The sequence below is a fragment of the Lepus europaeus genome, chromosome 9 (assembly GCF_033115175.1).
Source record: "Lepus europaeus isolate LE1 chromosome 9, mLepTim1.pri, whole genome shotgun sequence".
NCBI classification, from domain to species: Eukaryota; Metazoa; Chordata; class Mammalia; order Lagomorpha; family Leporidae; genus Lepus; species Lepus europaeus.
The window spans coordinates 96,638,048-96,663,364 of NC_084835.1; positions in this window are offsets into that span (position 1 = coordinate 96,638,048).

Sequence of the window (25,317 nt, forward strand, 5' to 3'; positions counted from 1 at the left end):
TCTTTAAATGTCTAATAATACATAATTATATTAGGTTAAAAATTAAATTCACTTCCACATCCAGAGAATCCCAAAATTTGTCTCTAATCCCCAAAGACTTTAACAATGTGCTGCTTGCCTCCCAAACTCTTCCCTCCCTCTGCGTTTCCATGCAGAGCCCCTCAGAGGCGCCCAGGTTTCCAACTTTGCCAGGTTAAGTTCTTTGTCCCTGGAAGCTGAACTGAGATCCCGTGCTTTCTGAGACAGTGTTGTATTTGAAACAGCTGTCCAGCTCTGAGACAGACACACGCTCACCTCTATTTTCTTCCGATGTGTTTATGGTTTTTGAATTCCCTTCACAATTAAATCTGGAAATAATCCAGAATGTATGTATGATGTGAGTGAAGAATCATTTCACTTCGTTTTTCCGGGTAGTTAGACATGATGAAAAAGCGTGTTCCATAATAAAAGAAATGACCAGACAAACACACGCAAAAGGTGCACATTGCAAAGTTAGCCGGAGAAATAGCCACCTGACACGGCTGTCACATAGGTGGGATTGCTGGAAACAGAAGTGAGTTCAGAACAGACAGGAGTTGGAAACCAGTGTTTCAACCTGCAGGTGAGGAGACTGAGGGGTGGGGGGAGAGGAAGTCCCCGACCTGAGCTGCACAGGACAGGTGGGAACCTGAGGGCGAGTCAGGGGGTGAGGGAGGCGGCTGCCATGGCTTGGGGGATGGGACTCGGGCAGAACTTAGGAGGGTGGTGAGGGAGGGGGGCAGACAGGAGCCGCGATCAGGAGAGAGCTGGATGCCAATGAGCGGTAGCTGGACTCAAACAGTCGAATTCCATGGGCAGGGGGTCTGCCAGGACTCCGGGACTCTGAAGGTGGGGTTCTTCTGAGAATAAAACTCACTCAGTGAGGGGTGCTGTAGTGTACCGGCTTCAGCTGCTGCCTGCAATGCTGCCGTCCCATATGGACGCTGGTTTGAGACCCTGTTGCTCAATTTCTGATCCAGCTCCCTCTAATGGTCTGGGAAAGGTGAGGATGATGGCCCAAGTGTTTGGGCTCCTGCCACCCATGTGGGAGACCCCAAAGAAGCTCCTGGCTCCTCGCTTCAGCCTGGCCCAGCCCTGGCTATTGTGGCATTTGGAAGATCTCTCTCTCTCTCTCTCTCTCTCTCTCTCTCTCTCTCCTCTCTAACTCTGCCTTTCAAGTAAATAAATCTTAAATAAAAAACTAACTCATTAATTGGATGTCATTGTTCTTCCTACTTCTCCATCTGTGTGCTCAGGTGAAAGGTGGAAAAAGTTTTCCTTTCTTCATTTTATAGATGAGGAGGGGCCAGTGTTGAGGGTAAAGCCACCACCTGTGATGCCAGCATCCCATATGGGTGCAAATTAATATCCTGGCTGCTTTACTTCTGATTCAGCTCCCTAATAATGGCCTGGGAAAGCAGCAGAAGATGGCTCAAGTGTTTGGGCCCCTGTACCCATGTGGGAGACCTGGAAGAAGCTCCTGGCTCCTGGATTTGGCCTGGGCCCAGTGCTGGCTATTGCAACCATCTAGGGAGTGATCCAGCAAATGGAAGACCTTTCTTTCTCCCCCCACCCCGCCGCTCTGTAACTCTAACTTTCAAAATTCTCTCTCTCTCTCTCCCTCCCTCCCTCCCTCCCCTCCCCCCCCTGTAATGCTAACTTTCAAAATAAATAAGTCTTTAAAAAAATAGATGGGAAAACTGAGATTTGGGCAGTCGGCAACTTGCCCAAGAGCAACAGGAGAGCTGGGTCCCCATTTGTGGCACCAGGGGTGGAAAAGTAGGTGGCAGGGGCCTGGGACTCTGCTGCTCCTCTTTGAGCCCGGTGAGCTCCCCCTCGCCTGTGTGCATGTGTGTAGGTGGGTGTATGCTGGGTAGATGGCACCCACACCCGCCGTCTTTCTGTCTTGGGAGGTGGTGATAAACACCCATGCTCTCTGGGTGGCTTCCTCTTCCCAAATAAGCAATCATATGACACCATGTCTGAAAGCCCAGAATATTTCCTGTCGCCTTTGGCCCGGTGCCCTGCCTGATGCAAACCTGGAACCATTAGAGCCACCCCAGCGGTCCATTTCCCTCCACCCGGTCTCCAGCGCCGGGACCCATGGAGCAGCATGAGCTCACTGTGCTGGCCTGCTTGGCACCAGCTGCAGGGACAGGCTGGCTCTTCTTCTGCCAGAGAGAGTCCAGTGGCTGAGCCAGTAACTTCGGACCTCTCCAACACACTGGCTCAGCCACGCTACCAGCATGGGGCTCTGTCCCTCCCAGGGGTCTGATCTGCCCACCGAGACCCCCATCTGAGGGTCCACCATTCCCACAGAGGAAGTTACATTCCCTAAGAACCATGACCTTCTCTCTAAGTTGCAAATAAGCCAGCAACAGTGCAGGGAGTGAAAGGAGACCTAGAAGTTTCTGACTTATAGAAACCAACTCATCCTTTGGGGTCCCCTGGACGGGTCACCTGCTCTGTGACTTCCTACCCAAGTTCCACGTGACAGCACCAGCCACTGCTTCTCCCCACTTGCATCACACCATCAGAACTCTTGTTGCCTGGAAGCACAGTGGTTCCATCTGTGCCAGACCTGACGGATGGGCTGGGATTGCCTGGGAGCTGTCTCAGGAAGGAGGCTGGGGCCCTAGAGAGGAGGCGTCCATCACCCATTAGGAAAGACAGCTGCACTGAGCAGTGGCCAGGCACTGCACGCCTGTGTCCACCTGTGTGACTGCCCCCGTGTGAGCACTGCGGGTCAGAGCTCCACTTGTTCATCTTCAGATCGCCAGGAACTGGTCCAGTCCTGGCGCTTAGTAGGTGCTCAGGAAATACTTTGCAGAGTGAGTGACTGGTTGGAAGACTCCCTAATCCTCCCCACCCAGGGGGAAGCAGATGCACTCAGGCATTCCCTCTAGCCTCGCCTCCCGAGCCCCTCCCCCAGGGATGCCTCGCCTTCTCTGGACCCTCGGGGTCTCTCCTGGAATTCTGTTCCTGGTGACAGCTTATCTGACAATATCTTTTCACAGCTTCAGCTGCATGGCTTCAAAATATCAACCTGAGGTTAGCCGTGGTAGCATCTCCTGTAACTCACGGTGTGCCTGGCACGTTGGCACCTGCAGGCAGTTAGTGACTCCTGGCTAAATGAATGACTGTGCCATCCTATGATTCTCTGGTCGTCTTTCACTCCTCTGCTTTTTATAAATTTTGATATATTTACTTGAAAGACAGGGAGATATACAGGAAGACAAATTTGAAAGACAAATGTACAGGAAGAGAGAAATCTCCCATCTGTTGGTTCATGTCCCAGATGTCCACAACAGCTGATGCTGGGCCAAGCTGTGGCATTTGTCAGGCTCTCAGTGTGGTTCTTCCTTGCAGGTGGAAGGAACCAAGTGTTTGAGCCATCCCCTGCTGCCTCCAGGGGTGTGCCTTAGCAGGAAGTTGGAACCGGGAGCAGAACCAGGACTTAAACCCAGGCACTCAGCCGTGGGATACAGGAGACCAAAGTATAGTGTCTTAACTGCTGCTTACGCTTCTGCTTTTAAAATACCATATATTTTTTTTGGTTTTAATATGTGCTAGTTAATGGATTGCCCCATTGCATAAATATATCGGATTTCCTCTTCTCAATCAGAGGTCATCCTAACTGAATTCATAAATATGAACCGGAGCACAGAGTTGTAAGTCAGACTGCATCACACAGTTAGATCACTTAGACGGTGAAGACTCTGGGACCCTAATCCTTGACAGAGTTGCTTTCTCCTCTTCCCATTTAAACACCTTCGTCCACTCCATCAACAATCATTTTCAGAGTGAAATATTTAATAATAACAACCATCACAGATAAGTTCTGGAAGAGTACAGAACAGCCCGTCTTCCTTCATGTCTGGATCTCCAGTGTATGTTTGTGTGAGCTTTTCTATAAAGCCAGTGTCAAAGGTAGACAGAACAGGCAGGGCCGCCCGCCCGGACTCACTGGACTTCAGTTACTAACCTCTGACTGTGCGCCTTAAGTAAGCGTCACCAGCGATGGAAAAACAGGGGACACAGCCCAGCGCCCGCGTCCTCCCCCACAATGCTCTACAGCTGAGCACACCCTCACGCACTGTCAGAGCTCTGGCTGTGTCTCACCTGAGCCAGGAGCGTGGATTTTTCTAGACACCTAGAGCTTAAACCTACAGACACTGGGACTTCAAATGTTCACATCTTGTTGCCTGTATTTGAAAGCAGCTTCCCGGGGCCGGTGCTGGGGGGCAGTGGGTTAAAGCCCTGGCCTGCAGTGCTGGCATCCATATGGGATGCTGGTTGGTGTCTGGATGCTCCACTTCCAATCCAGCTCCCTGTTAATGCACCTGAGAAAGCAGCTGGAAGATGGCCCAAGTTCCTGGGCCCCTGCACCCACGTGGGAGACCCAGAGGAAGCTCCTGGCTTTGGATCGGTTCAGCTGTAGCTGATCTGGGGAGTGAACCAGTGAATGGAAGACCTCGCTCGCTCGCTCTCCGTTTCTACCTCTCCCTATAACTCTGCATTTCAAACAAAGTAAAATAAAATCTTAAAGAAAGCTAGCTTCCCAAAACCTATCACAAGCCCATTCGGGAGGCAGAAAACACTCAGGGCACCTGGCCCTCTTCTTGAGGATGCAAAGGTGTCAGGCACAAACCCTAGTGAGCCCAGGGTCACTGAGCTTTGTGGGGCGCTGCCGCACTGAGGGGCCTCGCAACGCCATGGGTTTCATGTCCTCCCATGTAAGTTTAGAAGTTCGCCCGCCTCCCTTCTGACTGCAGGACCGGTCTGGCTGCATATTGCTGGTCTTCCCGTGTCTTTTCACTGTTGTGCTCCTCATGAGAGCGGCTGTGGCCCCTGGCTGCTGTTTCTCCCATGCTCTTCTCTGCCCCCTTCCCTTTGGCCCAAGTCGTGCCCTGGGTTGGCTTTGCAGCCAGCGACCTCACCAGAGGCCCTGCGCGCAGAAGGGACCCACACTTGTGCCTCTGCTCTACTCTGATGCAGCTCTCTTGAAATTCTTGATCATTCCATCTCTGGGTTCTCGCTTTCTAAGCTTGCACAAAGCAGACAGCACGCTCAGGGCTAAGGATAATGATATGCACACATTTGAGGCTGTAGCGCTGGTCTCCGTCCCCAGCCGCCCCACTCACGCTGGTGTCAGCGGCGCCCACGGTGTGGCCTTCACAGTCCCCCCCACCTGTCCCTTTGTGTCTCGCTGAGCCCCCAGGCATCCCAGGCCTGTATGGGCTCCGTGCTCAGTATCCCCACATCCAGGCTGAGGGTCAGGGAGGCTGCTCTTCCCCCACAAACCAGAACAATAACACATCCCAGAGACATCACTGCCCAAGGAGCTGCACCGTGCCCTTTGTGACGCCCGCTTCTCAAGATGTCAGGGAAAGAAGGAGGGCTTGTGGGTCAGGGGTTTCCACCCAAGGATGCAGGGGCCCCAAGAAAAGCAGGAACTGCAAAGGAACATGGGGCTCTGCTTCCAGGGTCCAGACCGGGGCGGCCGTGGCTCCACTGCTGGGCTCCTCGGCCGTCGCCCAGGACATGATGTCACAGGGGTGCAGGTCATGGCTATGGTCACCCGGAACCACTGCTCTGCTCTGGACCACACGAGAGCCAGGTCCCGCCCAGTTCCATTCATAGTGGTACTCGTTCCCACCGTGCTCAGTAGCCCCCACAAATAAGAATCCGGAGCCTGGTAAAGAAACTCTTTTGGCTGGAGAAGCGCTCACTGCCCAGCCCGACCAGCCCGGAAGCGCGTCCGAGTGATGGTGTCTGTTAACAGCGAGACCCCTGTGGTCATTCAGACACAGTAAGGACATTCACTATTTCCCAATTTGTGAAATCAAGTGGGCGGAACCAGTTTACAATAAGGCATTTTATATTGTGTCATTATTTTTTCTAGATTTTTAGTATTCTCTCCCCCCCAAAAAGAGCAAAATCCTGTGTTTCAAATGGCAAATCAGATGCCCATAGAAGTATGACTAAGACAACAAAATATTTCTTAAAACTGGCCCAGGGCCAGCGCCACAGCTCAATAGATTAATCCTCCACCTGCAGCGCCAGCACACCAGGTTCTAGTCCCAGTCGGGACGCCAGATTCTGTCCCAGTTGCTCCTCTTCCAGGCCAGCTCTCTGCTGTGGCCCCGGAGTGCAGTGGAGGATGGCCCAGGTCCTTGGGCCCTGCACCCGCATGGGAGACCAGGAGAAGCACCTGGCTCCTGGCTTCGGATCAGTGTGGTGTGCCGGCTGCAGTGGCCATTGGAGGGTGAACCAGCAGAAAAGGAAGACCTTTCTCTCTGTCTCTCTCTCTCTCTCACTGTCCATTCTGCCTGTTTAAAAAAAAAAAAAACTGGCCCAGATATGGAAATGGCCTCCTGGAAACAACAGCTCCCTGGACGTTTCAGGGGTCCCGAGCGGACTGGGGTGACCCTGGGGTGCTGACATGGGTGCATGTACCGTGGGTCTGTTACTGCCGCCTGAAGTCACTCATTGCCGTGAGGGTCCACTGCCGAGCCGCTCTATGGAGACTGTTTCTGCCGATGGCCCAGGGGACCTCGGAAGGCCCTACCCTGGGGTGGGCGTTGGGCACAGCCCCCGATGCCGCTGGTGACATCAGTATCCCCTGTTGGAGGGCCTGGGTTTGGGTCCCACACTCACTTCCAATGCCGGCTTCTGCCGATGTGCAGCCTGGGAGGCAGCAGGGGAAAGATCGAGTCCTTGGTCCCTGCCATCCACTGGGAGACCTCGATGCAGTTCTGGGTTTCTGGCTGCAGCCCGACCAAGCCCTAGCTGTTGTGGCCATTCCAGGTGGAAGATCTCTCTGTGTGTGTCTCTGTCTCTCTGCCTTGGTGGAGTGGTCCTCAGACCTCTGACCCCTCCGTGAGCCCCTCTTGTCCTTAGTTTCCAGGACCCCAAATGTGCTCCCTCCTCCTCTCTCACAGAGGAAGGGCCCTCTGGGGCCACCTTGAGAAGGTGGCCAGCCACAAGCCCGAAGACGAGCCGCCCCTGCGTCTGTCCTCTCACTCCCTTTCTCCTCTTGGAAATCCTTTGTTCAGGTTTTCCCTCTTTCCTCTGAAGAGCATTTTGTCTATTTTTGGTTCACTTTTAATAAAACAAATACAAGGATACTTCAAAAAGTTCACAGAAAATGGAATTAATTAAAAGATGTGTTTAGGGGCCAGCACCGCGGCTCACTAGGTTAATCCTCCTCCTATGGCGCTGGCATCCCATATGGGCGCCGGGTTCTAGTTGCTCCTCTTCCAGTTCAGCTCTCTGCTGTGTCCCGGGAGGGCAGTGGAGGATGGCCCAAGTGCTTGGGCCCCTGCACCTGCATGGGAGACCAGGAGGAAGCACCTGGCTCCTGGCTTTGAATCAGCGCAGCACTATGGCTATAGCGGCCATTTGAGGGGTGAACCAACAGAAGGAAGACCTTTCTCTCTGTCTCTCTCACTGTCTAACTCTACCTGTCAAATTAAAAAATAAAAATAAAAAATAAAAGATGTGTTTATTTTGATGCAAATGAGGTTGAAATCCGTATGCGTCGTGTTTTCATAAAACTCACTTTCCATGGACATTTTGAAGTCTCCTTGTGTGAACATGCACGATGCTTGGAAGAGAAGAAAGGCCAAGGAAACTCTGAAGGCCGGGATCAGATCTTGAGCATCTCTTTACCCAGCCCATTATTTCCCATTGTGTTCTTCCAGCACCTGACTGTGCCCCCCCACACACACACACACACTCAGCACTCAGCAAAATGCCTGCTGGAGCGGGGGGGTGGGGGACACGGAGTGGAGTTTGGCCCAATAGCTTAGCTGCTACTTGAGATGCCAACATCCTATATCTGAGTGCTTGGATGCAAGTCCTGGCTCAGCTCCTGAATCTAACCCCCTGCTCATGTGCACCCTGGGAGACAGCAGGGGGTGGCTTCAGTACTTGGGTCCCTTCCATCCCAATAGGAGACCTGGATTGAGTTCCAAGCTCCTGGCTTCAGCCTGGCCCCACCCCAGCTGGTGCAGGCATTTGGGGGGAGTGAACCAGCAGATGGGAGATCTCTTTCTCTCTCCCTTTCAAATAAATAAAATTAAATTGAAAATGTTTGATGAAATAAAGTGCCAGTTTGATTGGGGAGGGAGAGGAAACATTCATGACCCTGTGGGTTTCCAGCCCTACAGGCCCTGACATCTCCCAGTACCCCATGGGCCGCCAAAGCTTGCCAAACACATTACCCGTGACGTCACAGGGTCACCAGCAGGGCACACAGGGTGGGGTCAGCAGGAATTCCTAATTTTGTAAATTGCACCATGCCTTGGTGCACACACCCATGGGTGGGAGTGAGGCAGAGGAGGGAAGGAGAGGCAAAGGAGACATTTCCTGGGAGTAGAATCCCAAGGCCTTGCAGATGGCTCACAGGCCCAGGGCTGGCTCTGGGTGAAACCACGCAATCAGAAAGTCCATTCTCACTGCTGTCACTCGCTCCATTTCATCACTTTCTCCGTCCTCATACTCATCTCCCCCACCCTGGCACTGTTCTCTGACACGCCCCACCCGCCTCTGGGGAACCACTTGCCTACCCCACTAGGGACCGCGACCCCAGTCTTTCCCCACTGCCCGGCCCCACTCCATCTCTTACCAACGTCCCCTATGCCATGGCCAACTTGTTGGAAATTTGGAACTTGCAGATCTAACAGCCCTCCCTTATCACACTGGCGTTGGTGACAGAATGCAAGCTCCGTCTCGTGTTGCCATCCCATGAGCCCAGGCCTGCCTTCGAATAACAGGGCAGGTTTTTTGAGGCTAGGGACCATCTCGTGGGATGGAGTCAGTTTTTAGACTCTAAAAACTTCCCAAAATGGAGGGAATGGGCTCCTTAACGGGCCTGGCCAGACCCTTACTGCTTTGGGCAGCGTCACAGAACCTTGGTGCAGCCTGAGTGGAGGAAAAACAGGAAACCTGGGTTAGATCTTGCAATTCTTTCATCGGCCTAACAATCATTTCAAAACCAAAAGGAGGAGACAACGACAGATTCAGCTGGCTTTATATAAGTGTTATCAAACTGGGAGGAACACATTATTCTTCTTGCCTACATACTCTTCCAGAGTGTGGAAGAAGCAAGAGAATCAATGAAATCGCACGGGTCAACACGGCCCTCAGTGCCAAGGTGAGCAAGGTCACTACAGCATAAATCAGGCTCAGGTATGAACTCAGATAAGGACTCCTGGACTAACCGAGCAGCAGGTTGAATATTCAGTATAAAGAAAAATATAGGCCGGCGCCACGGCTCAATAGGCTAATCCTCCGCCCGCGGTGCTGGCACCCTGAGTTCTAGTCCCGGTCAGGGCACCGGGTTCTGTCCCGGTTGCTCCTCTTCCTGTCCAGCTCTCTGCTGTGGCCCAGGAGTGCAGTGGAGGATGGCCCAGGTGCTTGGGCCCCTGCACCCACATGGGAGACCAGGAGAAGCATCTGGCTCCTGGCTTTGGATCAGTGCAGTGCGCCGGCCACAGCAGCCATAGGGGGGTGAACCAATGGAAAAGGAAGACCTTTCTCTCTGTCTCTCTCTCTCTCACTGTCCACTTTGCCTGTCCAAAAATATATATATATATCATAATATATATATATATATAATATGTATATCATAATCAAATAGGCTTTACTCTGGGAACATAAGGATGATTTAACATCAGAAAATCTTCCTAGTAGTGTTATTTATTTGAAAAGCAGTGTGGGGCTGGCGCTGTGGCGCAGCAGGTTAAAGCCCTGGCCTGAAGCGCCGGCATCCCATATGGGTGCCAATTCTAGTCCCAGCTGCTCCTCTTCTGATCCAGCTCTCTGCTATGGCCTGGGAAAGCAGTAGAGGATGGCCCAGGTCCTTGGGCCACATGGGAGACCCGGAGAAGCTCCTGGCTCCTGGCTTCGGATCAGCGTAGCTCCAGGCGTTGTGGCCATCTGGGGAATGAACCAAGAGATGGAAGACCTCTCTCTCTCTCTCTCTGTCTCTACCTTTCTCTATAATTCTGTCTTTCAAATAAATAAAATAAATCTTAAAAAAAAGTGAAAGAAAAAAGAAAGGCAGTATGACAGAGAGACAGAAAAAGAAAGAGATCTTCTGTCTTCTGGTTCACTCCCCAAATAAGTTGCACTGGCTGGGGCTGGGTCAGGCCAAAGCCAGCAGCCAGCAGCCAGCAGCCAGGAGCTCCATCCAGGTCTCTCACATGGGTGGCAGAGGCCCAAGCTCTTGAGCCATTCTCCACTGCTCTCCCAGAGAGCTGGATTGGAAGTGGGACAGCAGGGAATTGAACCAGCTGCGATACTGGCATTACAGGTGGCAGCTTAACTCATTGTGCCAAAATGCCAGCCATAGAAAATCTTTTAATGAATGAGCCTATACCTTATTAACTACTTAAAGGGAACATTGATGTGCTTGTATGAGTTCAGGAAAACCATTAAACATACTTCAACAGTTAATCATATTATACAAAAAAGAAGTCTTGGAAAACCAGGAATTGTAGAAAATCTGTTAACATGGCAAATCAAATCTATCCAATTCTTTAGAATAAGGAAATCCAGGAAACTTGCTACATCTAAGAGAGACGTGTGTTGCTGATATTAATGCAGTTCTATGAATTAATAATAGATGACTATAAAATGTGATGGAGAAAAAGAGCCCATTCATGAGAGACAAAATTTAGAAGGAACACAGAACCATGTTTGACAAAAGAAATGTGTTCTCAAGAGCTTAACACAGGGGTCTACAGATCTCAGCAGTTATCTGTTGCCGCGGAACAAGTCGCCTGAAGACTTAGCAGCCTGAAATACCGTTCTATTTCATTTGCTCGTGTTCCTGCAGGTCAGCAAGCTGGTCCAGGCTTGGCTGGGCAGCTCTTTTGCTGTTCTCATCTGGGATCACTCTGGGGTCTCAGTGGACTTGTGGGTCCACTCGTGCATGTGGTGCAAGGCACTGTCTGTTGGCTGGGTCATTGCTCTGCAGTCAGCTAGCACTGGGAGAATTTCCAGGGTAAAAACAGAAGCTGCAAGGCATTCTGGGTGAGGTGTAGACACCATATCACTATGGGTTGAACATTTGTGTCTCCTCTAAAACTTATTAATCAGTGCAAGGAATGCAAATGTATTAAGACCTGCAGCTCTGGCCTTGTGAATAGATTCGTACCTTATACAAGGGCTGAGGGCTCAGTCTTCCATCCTGTTCTCCATGAGAACAGTGTTTGTCCTTTCCCAGGGTGCAGCCCCAGGTGCCCCCTCAGAAGCAGAGAGTGGCCCTCCCTGGCACAGAACCTGCCGGTGCCTGGCTCTTAGCCTTCCTGGCCTCCAGACCTGTGAGAAGTGTGTTGCTGTTATTCGTAAAGGACCCAGTCTGGAGTATTTTGTTACAGCAGCACAGATGGAGGCAGACAGACAGCAGCATTTCCCCAGTGGTCTCTGATCAAAGCGAGCCTTAAGGCCGGCCCAGGCTCCGTGGATGGAGGGGTGACGAAGCAACAGCGCTAAGGGCTGAGCTCCAGAGGCTGGGATAGGCACTGCGCGCGCCCTTGCTTGGTCAGGCACCGAAATCCCCGCTGAGTAAATGCAGAGCGCGAAACTCAGAATCGGGAATTCCATCAATTCTCTCCAAGTTAGCCCATAAGTTAAAAAATTGTTACAAAAATCCCAAGACAGGCTGGCGCCGTGGCTCACTAGGTTAATCCTCTGCCTGTGACGCCGGCACCCCAGGTTCTAGTCCCGGTTGGGGCACCGGTTCTGTCCCGGTTGCCCCTCTTCCAGTCCAGCTCTCTGCTATGGCCCGTGAAGGCAGTGGAGGATGGCCCAAGTGCTTGGGCCCCTGCACCCCATGGGAGACCGGGAGGAAGCGCCTGGCTCCTGGCTTCGGATCAGCACAGCACACCGGCCATAGTGGCCATTTGGGGGGTGAACCAGTGGAAGGAAGACCTTTCTCTCTGTCTCTCTTTCTCACTATCTAACTCTGCCTGTCAAAAAATAAAAATCCCAAGACAGTGTTTTTGTTTTGTTTTCATTTTATGTGTATCTGTAGAGTTTAAAGGACTAAGATAGCGGCTAGAGAACTGGATTGAACACATGCTTCCCTATTCACTTTCTCCCTAGATCCCATCATCCCAAGTGACAGGCAAGTAATTTTAAAACAGGAAAATAAGGACAGAACTCCAGCCACCAAACTCTGGAAGCTGCAAAGCAGACGAGAGGGTGGTAAACACTTGTAACGTCACAGCTTAGCAGAAGCAAGAGAGTGGAGTTCCAGGCTAATGGCAGAGAACTCCCAGAAGCACTGGGATGAAATGAGAGAATTCTCACAAGGCTCAAGACGGAGTGAAAGCGGTTATCCCTGGGAAGAAATGAGAGTATGGGGCTAAAAGCAGCAGCAGGTGACAGCCTTCCTTAGCCGCTTTCCCAGGTCCCCACCCACCTCTGCACACCCTGAGGGCCGCCCACGGCCGTCCTCCGCAAGGGGCCACACAGGAAGTTTCCAGGTTGAGGATCACCAGGCAGAGTGTGGGCAGGGGTCTCCCCGTGGGAACCAGAGCGCTGTGGAGAATGCACACTTGGGCGGTGGCGACTCGCAAGTGCTGTCCCTGGACCCCTGAGCCAGGCATTCACACTCACGGTCAGCCCTCCACGTGCTCAACCGAAGAGACGAGGTCCAACACCTCTAGGTGGTGACTTTGCCAGATGGGCTCAGGACGACCCCCGTTCACGTGACCAAGCTTACTGTCAGCCCTTTTGACCCCCTTAGAGCCACAAACCAAAGAGCTCCAGGCAGGTGAAGAGAGCTGACAGCATGACAGAGAAATGCCCAGACAGGAGCTCCATATAAAAAAAGGAGAGAAATGGAGAAGAGGAATTGAGAGAGAGAGAGAGAGAGAGACCCTCCCAGAATTGAAGGACTTGAGTTTATAAAGGACCCCTCAAGCACCCGGCCCCAACAGATGAAATATCATTATGAAACTTTAGAATGCTCTCCACAACATTTTTTTTTTTTTTGGACAGGCAGAGTTAGATAGTGAGAGAGAGAGACAGAGAGAAAGGCCTTCCTTCCGTTGGTTCACCCCTCCCCCCCCAACATGCTGTGCCAATCTGAAGCCAGGAACCAGGCACTTCCTCCTGGTCTCCCATGCGGGCGCAGGGCCCAAGCACTTGGGCCATCCTCCACTGCCTTCCCAGGCCACAGCAGAGAGCTGGCCTGGAAGAGGGGCAACCGGGACAGAATCCAGTGCCCCAACTAGGACTAGAACCCGGGGTACCGGTGCCGCAGGTGGAGGATTAGCCAAGTGAGCCGTGGCGCCAGCCATCTCCACAACATTCTAAAAGGCTTTAGACCTTCCATGAGCAGTCTTAGATGCTCACAGAAAATGATGAATGCTTTCAAAATTCTGAAGATAAAGCACTTCCAATTTGGAGTCCATGACCGTTGCAAGTATCAATCACTTGGGAAGGAGAAAGAAAGAAATTTGCAGACATGGAAGGTCTCACGACATTTCCCTCCCTTGCACCTCTTCCCAGGAAGCTCCTACAGGACCCAATTCCCCAGAATCAGGATAATAAGCAATGATCAGACACTCACGGTGTGCAGGAGCCTCAACAGGGAGGAGAGATTCCCTGAGGAGGAAGGGGCCCTGGTGACAGCTGTGCCCCAGACACCAGGCTGCTGGGCCAGGCTAGAGATGACATGGGTACCTGGTGACTGCAGGGGAGAATCCGACAATCAATGAAGCCTTTGGGATTGAGCTAGATGGAAATAGAAAACCAAAGCAAACAAAGGATTATTACCTCCAGGACAAAGAAAAAGTTGTATGGAAAAAAGAAGTTTTCACACTTTACTCCATGGGTTGGTCAAAAAGGGTATTTTTTTTTCGTAAGAGTTATTTATTTTATTTAAAAGGCAAAGTTACAGAGTGAAAGAAAGGAAGAGAGAGAAAGAGATCTTCCATCTGCTGTTTCACTCCCCAAATGGCCAGGGCTGGGCCACGCTGAAGCCAGGTGCCAGGAGCTTCTAATGGGTCTCCCACATGGGTGCAGGGGCCCAAACACTTGGACCATCCTCTGCTTTCCCAGGCCACAGCAGGGAGCTGGATTGGAAGTGAAGCAGTCGGGACCTGAACTAGCACCCATATGGGATGCTGGCTTCGCAGGCAGTGGCTGTACCCGCTGCGCCACAGTGCTGGCCATACAGGGAGCTTTTATACAGTCATGCTAATGTCAGTCCCAAAGATGGCTTTAACCAGAGCTGTGACGCAGCCAGGCTGGGAGGAGGGCCGAAGGCAAGGGTGCGCATGGGCGGGAGGGGCAGGGGACTCAGTGGAGTGATGTTTAAAGTTGAATGATTACCATTTTAAAAAAACCTAACTGCTGGAAATGCAAGTTTAGACACATTATTCAGATATGGAAATAACCGCCAAAATAGTCGAGTTGACTCTGCTGGCCCCTGGGGAGGGAGGAGAGGCGGGGACAGCAGGGACTGCTCTTTCTCCTATCAAAATGTGTCCAGCGAGCTGATTCCTCAGATTATGCACAAATAAAGCTGACTAAAACGTGAACCTTCACGGGTGAGCATCTACCCTACCTTAACGAAGCCTGCATCTCTTGTGGGGAGACCTGGGCCCCATGCCTGTGGCTCTGGCTCCGGACTCCAGCAGTGGTGATGGCTCAAGGTTGGACATCAGACCCCCAGGGAGGAGATCTGGACCAAGTCCTGGCTTCGGGCTTCCGTCCCAGCCCCAGCTGTTGCAGGTAGTGGAGGAGTAAACCAACAACAGAAGCACTCTGTGTGTGTGTGTATGTGTGTCTACCTCTCAAATAAACAAAATAAAATAGAGGCTCAATATGTAAAGCTGTAATGTAAAAATCTTAAAACAATTAAGTGATGGCAACAGCGTAGCCCCTCACACTTTATGAGGTTTGAAAAAGTGTCACGTGCCACACGAGGAGGAGGGATGGGACGGCTAATGAGGCAAGGTCAGTATTTACCGTCTGGCTGATATTTTGAAATGTCAAGGTTTTGTCATATACGCTCAATCCTCCAAATTGTTTGTGCTTATTTAGCATAGCTTGCTCCAAAATCGAGACAGCATTTATCACACACACACGTACACACACACACACCCCAATCGCCAAAACAATGGAATAACACAGCGGCAGGGAGTTGGCTTTATCAGATCTTGTAGAAGGGGTACTGTCTTAATTAAGTGTGATTCTTGGCACAGAGGAAAGCAATGCACCAGTAGGACCCAACAGAAGGTCCTGAGACAATTCCCGACGTATGACCAACGTCGGGGAGAGCACACACTAAATAAACGGGGCTGGGATGAGTGCTTAGCTACCTGGGAAAATTAGCTGTCATGCTTTCATTTTAGGGGGAAAGCTGAAACAAATACAAAACATTAAGATGCAAGTTTGCATAAGCTGAATGAGAGCTCGAATGCAACGGTCTGAACGTCATGTTCCCCCAAATCCTCACCTGGAAGGAGACAGCATGAGGAGGTGGAGAATTTGAGAGGCAACTGGGTGGAGAGGGCTCATAATTGGGATTGATGCCCCCGTAACAGAGACCCCAGGAGCTGACCAGTTCCTCCCCACATGCGAGAAGGCTGTGAATGAGGAAGATGGCCTCGCTGGCCCCTGGGTTTGTGGTTACCCTGATCTTGAACTTGCTCACCTGCAGAATCGTGAGATACGAAATCATGCCATTGGTAAGCTACCCAGTTCAGGGTATTTTTTGCTGAGGCAGCCCAATCAGACCGAAACATAGGTAAAAACAGAAAAGCAACCTGTGGTATAATAGGAAATACACATTTGGTCTCTGCCCCTGGGTTCTGGCACACAGATCCTAAAACCCTTGTACACGGGGCACTAGAAAAATGTTTTGTTCTGACCCGTGGTCTCTGACCCCCGTTCCTAACCCAGAACTCCGAGGAACTTTGTAATTTCCTGGGTGATAATGCCTGACACAGGGCTCCTGAATCCCTTGAACTTTTCAGGTGTGAGAGAAGCATCTTTTTGTGCCACTGAAGCCACTCTTGGGCTCCTGGATGGCTCCAAAGTGGAGCTGGTTGCGAGAAGAACCCACCGTGATTAGAACGTTGGAGCTTTCAGTCCCTGCCCTCCCACTTCCGGTTGTTTGGGTTGATCGCCAATGGTCAGGGACCTAATCAATCACACCTACATGATAAAGCCTCCATAAAGACCCAAAGGACAGGATTCAGAGGGCTCTGGATAGCTGAACGCCCGTAGGTGCCTGGAAACCCCATGCCCCTTCCCCCGTACCTTGTGCCTCTTCCAAGTGGTTGCTCGTCTATATCCTTGGTGAGCCCTTTTGTAATAGAGGGGCAAACTAACGTACAAATTTTTCTGAGTTCTGTGAGTCATCCTAGCAAAGAATTGAACCTAAGGGGTGGGGAGGGATGTGTAGCCAGTGGGGCAGAAGCTCAGGTCCCAACCTGGGGCGTGTGATTGCCTCTGAGTGCCCGGCCTGTGGGGTCTGACGCTATCTCCAGGTAGAGTAGTCAGAAATGAGATGACCTAGAGGCCGCTGGGCTGGTGTCTACTGCAGAATTGCCTGGTTGTGGGTGGGTGAGTCGGGGGGGAATACGTGAAGCAGTCTGTGTTTGGAGAACAGCACAGTTTCTGCTTTTATGCCTCCAACAAATACAGCTAAAGCGTGGGGGCCGGCGGTATGCAGCGGGGTAAGCCAATGCCTGCCACATCAGCACCCACATGGAGGCACCAGCATGAGTCCCAGCTGCTCCATTTCTGAAGGGAAGGGAGCAAGTACCTGGGCCCCTGCCACCCACATGGGAGACCAGGATAGAGTTCCTGGCTCCTGGCTTCAACACGGCCCAGTCTTGGCTGTTGCAGCCATTGGGGGGAATGAACCAGTGGATGGGAGATTTGTGTGTGTGCGTGTGTCTCTGTGTGTGTGTGTGTGTGTGTGTGTCTGTCGCACTGCCCTTCACATAAATAATTCTCACTGGAAGAGCTGTGTACTTTATGAACTGGAGGTGAGGAATCCCACAAGAAGAGCAGTGGAGGCTATTGCAACAGCAAGGGGAAGAGATGCGGTTTGAACAAAATTTGGGAGGAGGGCTTGAGAGGGAGGGCCTGGGCCCCGCAGACATCTTTAGGGGGCTCAGCAAGGCCCAGAGATGCATCAGTGATCATAGAAAGAGGAGTCCACCGACCCCCAGGCGTGTGTCCTGCAGACTGGGAAGGTGGGCCCTGCCAACAGCGACACCTGCCACCGGATTCGCCACACTGCAGGTGGGATATCATTATTCCTATTGCGGATAGGATGGCTACAGAGCTTGCAGGCGGAGCCGGCCAGGGTGTGGTGACCTACGGAAGTCAAAAGAGAACTGGAGCTAGAAGGAGAGTCTGCAGAGTCCTCAGTGGACGGGCCAAGTCCCTGTTACGTGCACCCAGTCGCTCTCTCTGCTCCCCGGCCCCAACTCCCCAACCTCGAGCAGGTCGTGACAGGCGGTCTCGTCACAGCCAGGAGGTCCTGTAACGGTGGAGGTGGTCTTGTTCTTGGGGGATTCTTGGTGTCTGGAACACAGGAGGTCCTTTATTGAGGACCTAATAAAGCAAAGACAAGCAGAACCACAGGAAACACTGGTCCTTAACGGACAGGCAGCAAGAGAAGAGCAGCCAAGGCAGTGGCAAAGTGGCCAGCAGAGGAGGGGAGAACCTGGGACCTGGAGCCCCAGGGGCCAGAGGAGCAGGCTTATCCAGAGCGAGCACGGCCAAGGACTCAAGGTGTTCCTGTCCCAAGCAGGGTTTGCACTCGCCCCATCTCAGCCCTTCAGGAGAAACTGGGTCTAGAACCCGGGATGCCGGTGCCACAGGCAGAGAATTAGCCTAGTGAGCCATGGCACCAGCTGCCTCTCCACTTCTGGTAACTTCCTAGTCCCCAGCTCCAGGCCTCACAAGATCTGCCTCATCTTGAGGATTTATAGCACTCGATGAATGCCCCTCCCTCTTTTTAAAAGCTTGTTTGTGTGGATTTCTGTGCTTCCGACCCACCCAGCTCCCCCCAAGGGCTATGGCTCCCAGCAGTCATAACTGGAGATTGTCAATTACCCTCTGCACATTACAAAGATAATCTCCACTTGCACTTGGAAAACCGCCGCTTGGAATTTGGGTGCTAGAAGGATCCAGGGACGGGACGGATTGCTGCAGTTGCACGCCGTCTGGCAGCCTGGGAAGGACTTCACTCCGCAATCTCTGACTCCCAGTCCAGACCATACCCCAGCCTCTCACCCTGCTCCCCTCCTCCGCCCAGAGGCCCCAGGAAACAGTGCCAGTCACTGCGTGTGGGGCTGAGGGTTCCGCCCGAGGAGGCCCCCCGCCAGGTCTCACTCTCCCAGCACTGCACTGATGGCTCCGCACTCAGACCCCTGTCCCAGGAAGGCATTGCACACTCGCGAAAACCTGCCTGGCTCGGCCCGTGATGACCCTGACTTGGCACTGAACGCTGCTGGATTCCATGTGTTGGAATCCACTGCTCCTGTGTAAAATCATAGTCACACGTGGTGCTGACCCCAGAACCAACACTTCCGTGCTGAATGAGTGCAGTGTGGCTGTGTGGGCTCAGGGCTCGGACCTTCCCTGAAAGGCACCCCTGGCCCTCCCAGCCTGGCACAGGATGTCCGGCCGTGCTCGGCTTCCTGGACCTCGGCAGAGAATGCCAATCGAAACACGGCCTCCTGCCAAGACTCTGGGGCCATGCTCAGATCCAGGCCCCAGGAGCAAAGGCAGACCGGTGCCAGGTTCCCCAACGCCCGGCTCCCCCCTGGGCTCTCACCCTGAAAGGGTTCTGGCCTGGAAAGGGGACATCAATCTTCTGAGGGGTGTCTGACATTGGCCAGCGCACTGGAAGCGGCAGGCCTTCCTCCGGCTGTCAGCTCGCCTGGCGCTCTCCAGTCCGGCTGGGCCGTTTGCCGCGTCTGGAAAAGCACTTACTGGTTTGGTTGTGGTCTGCCCTTGCAGCTGAGCCAGCTCCAAATGCCACGTCTCCAAGTGCCACATCTTCCACTGGCTGCTCCAGCCCAAAGACACTCAGGAAGAGTGACAAGGAGGCACGCTTGTATAATCACTGGGTGCTGTCTTTCATCTGTTTCTTGCCACTCCAAAATGTTTGTTTTGTGGAATGAATGGGAAAAAAAAAAAACCCAGTCTTCCCCATAGTCTGGGATGCCTCCTGCATCAGGGTCTTCTGAGCAGAGCATCAGGACGAAGGAGATCGCTGTCGCTTGAGTGACACAGTCCTGCCTAATATTTCCCAGGGCTCGAGCTGCATGGGTCTGGCTTGTGAGGCCATTTATCTCCACAGCCTTATGAGAAAGGAGCAGGGAAACACATTTCCTGTCTGTCTTAGATGTGGGAAATCGGGGCTAAGGGAAGCTCCCAAGACAGCTGCAGCAAAGCAAGGGAAGGTGAGAAAATTCACACTTGAGGGGGTGGATACGATGGAGGGCAAATAGGTGGGGGATCCGGAGGGTGGGGGGACAGGAGACAGGTCCCCTGGAAAAACTGATAAATGTGCACCCCAGCCTTTGATGCCCCCCAAACTTAGCACAGGCAGCCCCGGCCCCAGGAAGCTTTTCCTGTGCCCAGCCATCCCTCCCAACCGGGAACTGTTCTCCCAATCACAGCCTGAACCGCCCTTCGTGCCTTACTGCTCTTTGCTCTCCTCCAATTCATATCTGTCTTCGCTCATGCAACTGGATTACTAGCTGCTTCTGCAGGGCAGCGGCTTGGGCCCTAGGTTTTGGAAACCCCCATGCTACTAGGTTTTCTCATTGTTTGCCAGATGGTGGTGTCCTGAGCACACAGCCCCAGGGGTGGGATCAGAGAAGGCAGTCCTCTGGGAGTCTGGGGAAAGCTCTCTTGTGTTCCATGAGAACCAACCAGAGCAGAGAGAAATCAGTGTCTGGAATGACAGTTGGCAAAGAAGCGTGGCTTTCTCTCCCAGTCGTGGGAGGCGGCTCCGAGTTTAGCTTCACACGCACAGAATGGGCCCCGGGTGCACCCTGGTCCGCTGGCTCGGGCTGACTCAGCTTCGGGGACTTTCCCAGCAGCACCCCACGGGAAGCTTCCCTGTGTGCTAGGTCACCTGCCTCCTCGTCACCCATAAGGGCAAACAGGGAAGCCTCTCCCCACCCTCCACACCCTCACATTCCATCCTCACGCACCTCCTGCGTTCGCTGCCCCCAGTGAGACCTGGGACCAGGGGACCGCTAATCTGCCTTGACCTGGAGCAAACGATTTCCGGTCTCTGGCTCAGGGTTTGTCCAGCTGACCTTGGGGCAACCCCCAGCTCAAAATGGCAAGGTCTGGAACAGGAGGAGGGATGTGGACTTGGTTCTCGTTTAGTCGTTTTCTCTGTGTGTGTTTGTGTATGTGTGTGTGTGTGTGTGTGTCTTAACCCAGGCAGGGCCATTTTTGCTGGAACGGATAACATGGTTAGTTGCATCAACACCACCTGATTGGAGAGCATCTCTGTAGCCCCCTTTCCCAGCTGCCCTTGTGGGACTACGGCTGCCTGGTGGCACGGGACATGTCCTTGAAGGTTCTAAGTGTCCCCTAGGAACTTTCCTGAACTTTGCCTTCTTTCCTATGGATTACTGAGTTGCTTAAATAGAGCATGTTGTCCCCAGACCTTAGAACAAAGTGACCCTCCGGGAGCAGGTGACCTGCTGCCTACCCCTGCATGTGGTTTATAAAGCACCAATCCACAGGTGTCTCAGGGCTGAAAAGTCAATTCCTAACACCATATCTAAAGGTATTCCTCCTTTTCTGATCACACACAAATTTGTTTAAGAAGGAGCTAAAGGTTGAACAAAACTGAGACAGACACAAGCCTCTATGCTTGGGCACTGGGAGCTGGCCGCAGCAGGGCAGGCTGGGGCTGTCTGGGCTGGCAGTAGCTGGTGGGCACCGCTGACACTGTTGGTGAACTTCGGCTGAGTCAAGGCCATGGACATGGTCCTGCTGGGCCCAGCACAGAGCAGGTGCCCCCTGAAGAGCTGTGTCTGGAGCCAGAACCCCACTTCAGAGGGACCTGGGCATGCTGGCCGCAGTCAGAAGGGAGACCATGGAGGTGTGTCCCATGGAGAATGAATGGAGAGGGCCAAGGGGCTGTGGCTGGGATAGTCTTCATGAGGCTGGGTTTCTGAGCTGGGTAGCTCCGGGGGCAGAATCCAGACTAGCGCCGACAGAGTATGGATCTAGGCTGCCTCGGAGGAAGTGAGCCCTCGAGTCTTGGCCAAGTTCAGGCAGGAGCTGAGGGCCCCTGAGCAATGGGACCTATGGAAGGTGCCGTGTAGATGTGGCTCCTTGAGTCCCGTTCAGGGAAGGGCTTGCATTGCAGCCCCGCTGTGGGCAGTGTGGTCAGCAAACAGTTTCCAGGGTCTGCTTTCCAGAGACACTACATCTGGTGTTGAAGAGAGGCCTGGACAGATGCAAAGAAGTGGACAGAAGAACATGTGCTGGGGGGCCGGCTCTGTGGGGTAACTGGTTAAGCTGCTACCTGAGATACCAGCATCCCATATGGGTGCCGGTTCGATTCCTGGCTGCTCCACTTCTGATCCAGCTCCCTACTAATGCGCCTGGGAAGGCCCAGAAAATGGCCCAAATACTGGGGCTCCTGCACACATGTGGGAGACCCAGAAGAAGCTCCTGGCTGCTGGCTTTTGTCTGGCCCAGCTTAAGTCATTGCAACCATTTGGGGGAGGTGTGGGGGTGAACCAGCTGATGGAAGATTCTCTCTCTCTCTCTCTCTCTCTCTGTACTCTGCCTTTCAAATAAAATAAATAAATCTTTAAAAAAAAAAAGAATACGTGGTCAGGAACTCTGCTGGGCATCACTCACTCCAGAGCTAAGTCGGCCTGGGCTTTGTCGGGTCTGCACCCCAGTTAGGCATCTTCCTTTGTACCCCGCACTCGGCCTCTGCTTCTGCAAAACCACACCTGAGCCAGAGGGGTGCACCTGGGGTGGGTCGCCCTGGGATTCCAGGCGATGGCCCTGTTATCCATCACTTACACCTGGTCGCTGAAGCCTTTACAGAGAACACGTTTACAAAGGGGGAGCTCGAGGAAGTAGAAAGGGAAAAAGTCAGGAGGCGAGGCGGTTAAGAGATAACGGATTGAGTTCTGCGCTGGTGGTAGTTAACATGGAGGCGCACAAGCATGGAACGCAGAGGTGGGGAGGAGCTTCCCTGTTTGCTGTCCCAGCTGAGGATGGGGCAGGTGGGCAAGCACAGACGGAAGCTTCCCGTGGGAGCTGCTGGGAGAGCCCCGTGCTTAAAGCAAACTCCCCAGGCTGTGCCGAGACTCCAGCTCTGTAGCCCAACTCTAGCAGCTAGAAAGACTCTGGCCCCTCCGCAAGGCTGTCGGCCCCCACAGAGCAGACTCAGTCTCTCCAGGATATGATTAGCAGCCCAGGGAGGCTCCACCAGTCCCACTTCCATCCCTGGGTGCCAGGGTGCAGCCAGTTCCTGTGACCACCACTTTATTGTCCTAAAAACAGAGGTCAGTTGGGAAAATTCTGCTGACCTCTGTTTTTAGGACAATACACAGATGAACGGGCATGGCTTTGTGCCAATCAAACTCGACTTACAGAAGCAGGCAATGGGCTGAACTTGGCCTAGCTCGCTGACCTCTGTCCTAGAACCATGGCCTGATCTATCTGGAGATAATCCCAGGGCACAGGCCAGGAGGCGTTGCTCCGTTTGGGATCTAAGCTTGTCTTGCAAGCCCAGCTGGAGAAATGGGAGCATGAGTCTGACACATGATAAACTGGAACAGGGGTTCGTGGAACCCAGTCTCGTTCTGGAGACACATAACGCAGCAGAAAATTCTCATTTGCTGCCACACATGAGAGGCGGAGGGACACATGGGTGTGTCTGGGCTAAAACCATCACTGGCCAGTGGCACCAGGATGCTTGCCATTCACTTCGGGGGCTGGGTGGGTTGGCCCTTCCAGCCGTGGTCTTTGCACATCGACAGAGTACCTTCCTCTGTCAGGTTAAGCTTGGAAACAAGGACAAACACAATCCAGCTTGTCACTGAGCCAGATCCTACAGGTTATTGTTTCGTGGATAAGTCACAGCAGTGACACCAGGAAGGGAGGGTGTCACGGCGGTTGTATGGGAAAGGCCACAGGCCGGGTGTGGCTTCAGATGCTTCATTCCTGTCTCCTGGGCCTGCCAGAACGTTGCAACTTGTGTGAACGCTCTTCCCTCTGCTGTGCCCTGACACCCCACCAGGGCTTTCTCAGCTGCCAATAACAAGCTGTCTGTCCTCCCATGAGTCTCTGGTGCTGGGCCAGGCCCTGTGTAGGGGCGCCCTCTGGTGGCCTGTCTGCTGGAGCGTCTCGGCTCCGGTCGAGCAGGGAGAGGCTGAGAGGAAGGGGCGGGCATGAGAGTCAGCTGTAGCCAGGCCTCGCCTTTGCCAACACAAACTCAGCCCTCCGCCCAGGGCTTCAGGAATGCACTCAGAGCTCCCAGAAGGAGCAGCCTTCGTTCCTACTCATATCCCCTTCTTTCTTTCAACTGGGATGAATGACTCAAACAAGCAAACCGCACAAGAGGCCTGGCGGCCTGGATTGGTCATGAGAGAAACGGCACGGCGGTGCAGGGCCCCAGGGTGCGGGAGGTCTTCTGAGGGCACTGGGCACCCCATGGGCAGGGAGGCAGCTGCGGGGACCCTTCCCTGTGAGACTCTCCCCTACTCCCTGTTCCTTCAGCTGGCTGCCACAGCTGGGGTCTCCATGACTCAGGGCCACAGGAAGTATGTGCCAAGTGCCTCCTGGAGAGACATCTCGCCTCGCGAGGTGGACGGAAGAGTTGCCCTGGCTGAACACTGCACCCCGTCACCCTCCCTGGGGGCTGCCCCACACTCTTTCTCTCCCAGAGGGCAGGGCCGTGGCCCGCCCCTGCATCATGGCAGCGCCCATCGCGGTAGACTTCTCTTTGGTCCCCATCTCCCCATTCTCTCACTCTTGTTCAGTCCCAGAGTGCACTTCTTGTGGCCTAGGAATCTATGTGCTTCCACATGCACCTGCCTCTCTCCCCAGGGAGTCTTGCCGCTTCCAACCCAGGTTTCTTTCACCAAGGAGCACTGGCCCAGGAGTAAAAGGCTGCATTTTCATTCCAGTCCTGGCCCTGATGGCCGTGGGGCTTGAACAAGCCACGTTCCCTCTCAATAACAAGACCACTGGTTGTGGCCAATGGTTCTCAACTTGGCTGCTCATTGGAATTGCTCAGAAAAAAAAATCAATCAGGAAACTTAAAAATTACCATCTGTTGCCCACGGCTGGCCCCAGAGAGTCTGGTTCATTCTGTATGTGGTGGGCACCACCATCAGGATTCGATTTAAATTCTCTGGAAAGTTCCCACGTACGGTCAAGTGGAGCTCCTAGCCAAGGCGCCACCGCCCAGCAGAAGCATCAGGAGCCTAGGGGTCAGAGAAGGGAGAAACTCTGAGAGCCCCCAGCACCGCCCACTACTGTTTGTCCACACACTAGGCAGGTTCTGGGTTCTGGAAACACAAGTGGAACGCCCTCTAGAGGTGCGAGCAAAGCACAGGCCCGCGAGAGGTGAAGTATCAGAGCCAACAGGCTCGGCATCAAGACTGGCCCAGAGCCCTCCCTGGTGTCTGGAACAGGTGTGGCCTCCGTCGGACCGGGATGAGGCTGAGGAGCAGTCACTGTCAAGTTCAGCAGTAGGTCCACGCTGTGCCTAATGCTGGCGGACACAGAAGAAGACCGGGGCCAAGTCCAGGCAAACCGGGAGCGGTCCTGGCTCTGGAAACACCATGCTAACTGGTCCTGCCTCTCCCCAACCTTCCCATATGTCTGGAAGACTCAGCAAGGCCCATAGCACATAGGTTGACTGCGTGGGCCCCTGGTCCAGGCTGCACAGGTTCAAATCCCAGTTCTGCTACTTACTGGCCATAGAACCTCAGATAAATTACTTAAACCCTCTTGGTTTCCTTGTCCTACAAGAAGGGAATAATTAATACTGCCTACTTCTTAGTGCTGTTTTGGGTTGTTTGTTCGTTTGTTTGTTTAGTTTGACATGTTGGTGCCTAAGCAAGCGCTGTATGAACTCTCCCTATGCTTGTTCACACTGAAATGCGAGTCTCAAGGCCCAGCTCTTCCTCCAGCCCCGCCTGACTGCTGTGTGTCTTGGGACAGCTGCCTTCCCTCTCTGCTCCGTGTGCTCTCCTCCCAGGTGGAGAGTGGGGCTGCCTCCCCGTGGGCCTCACAGTAGAG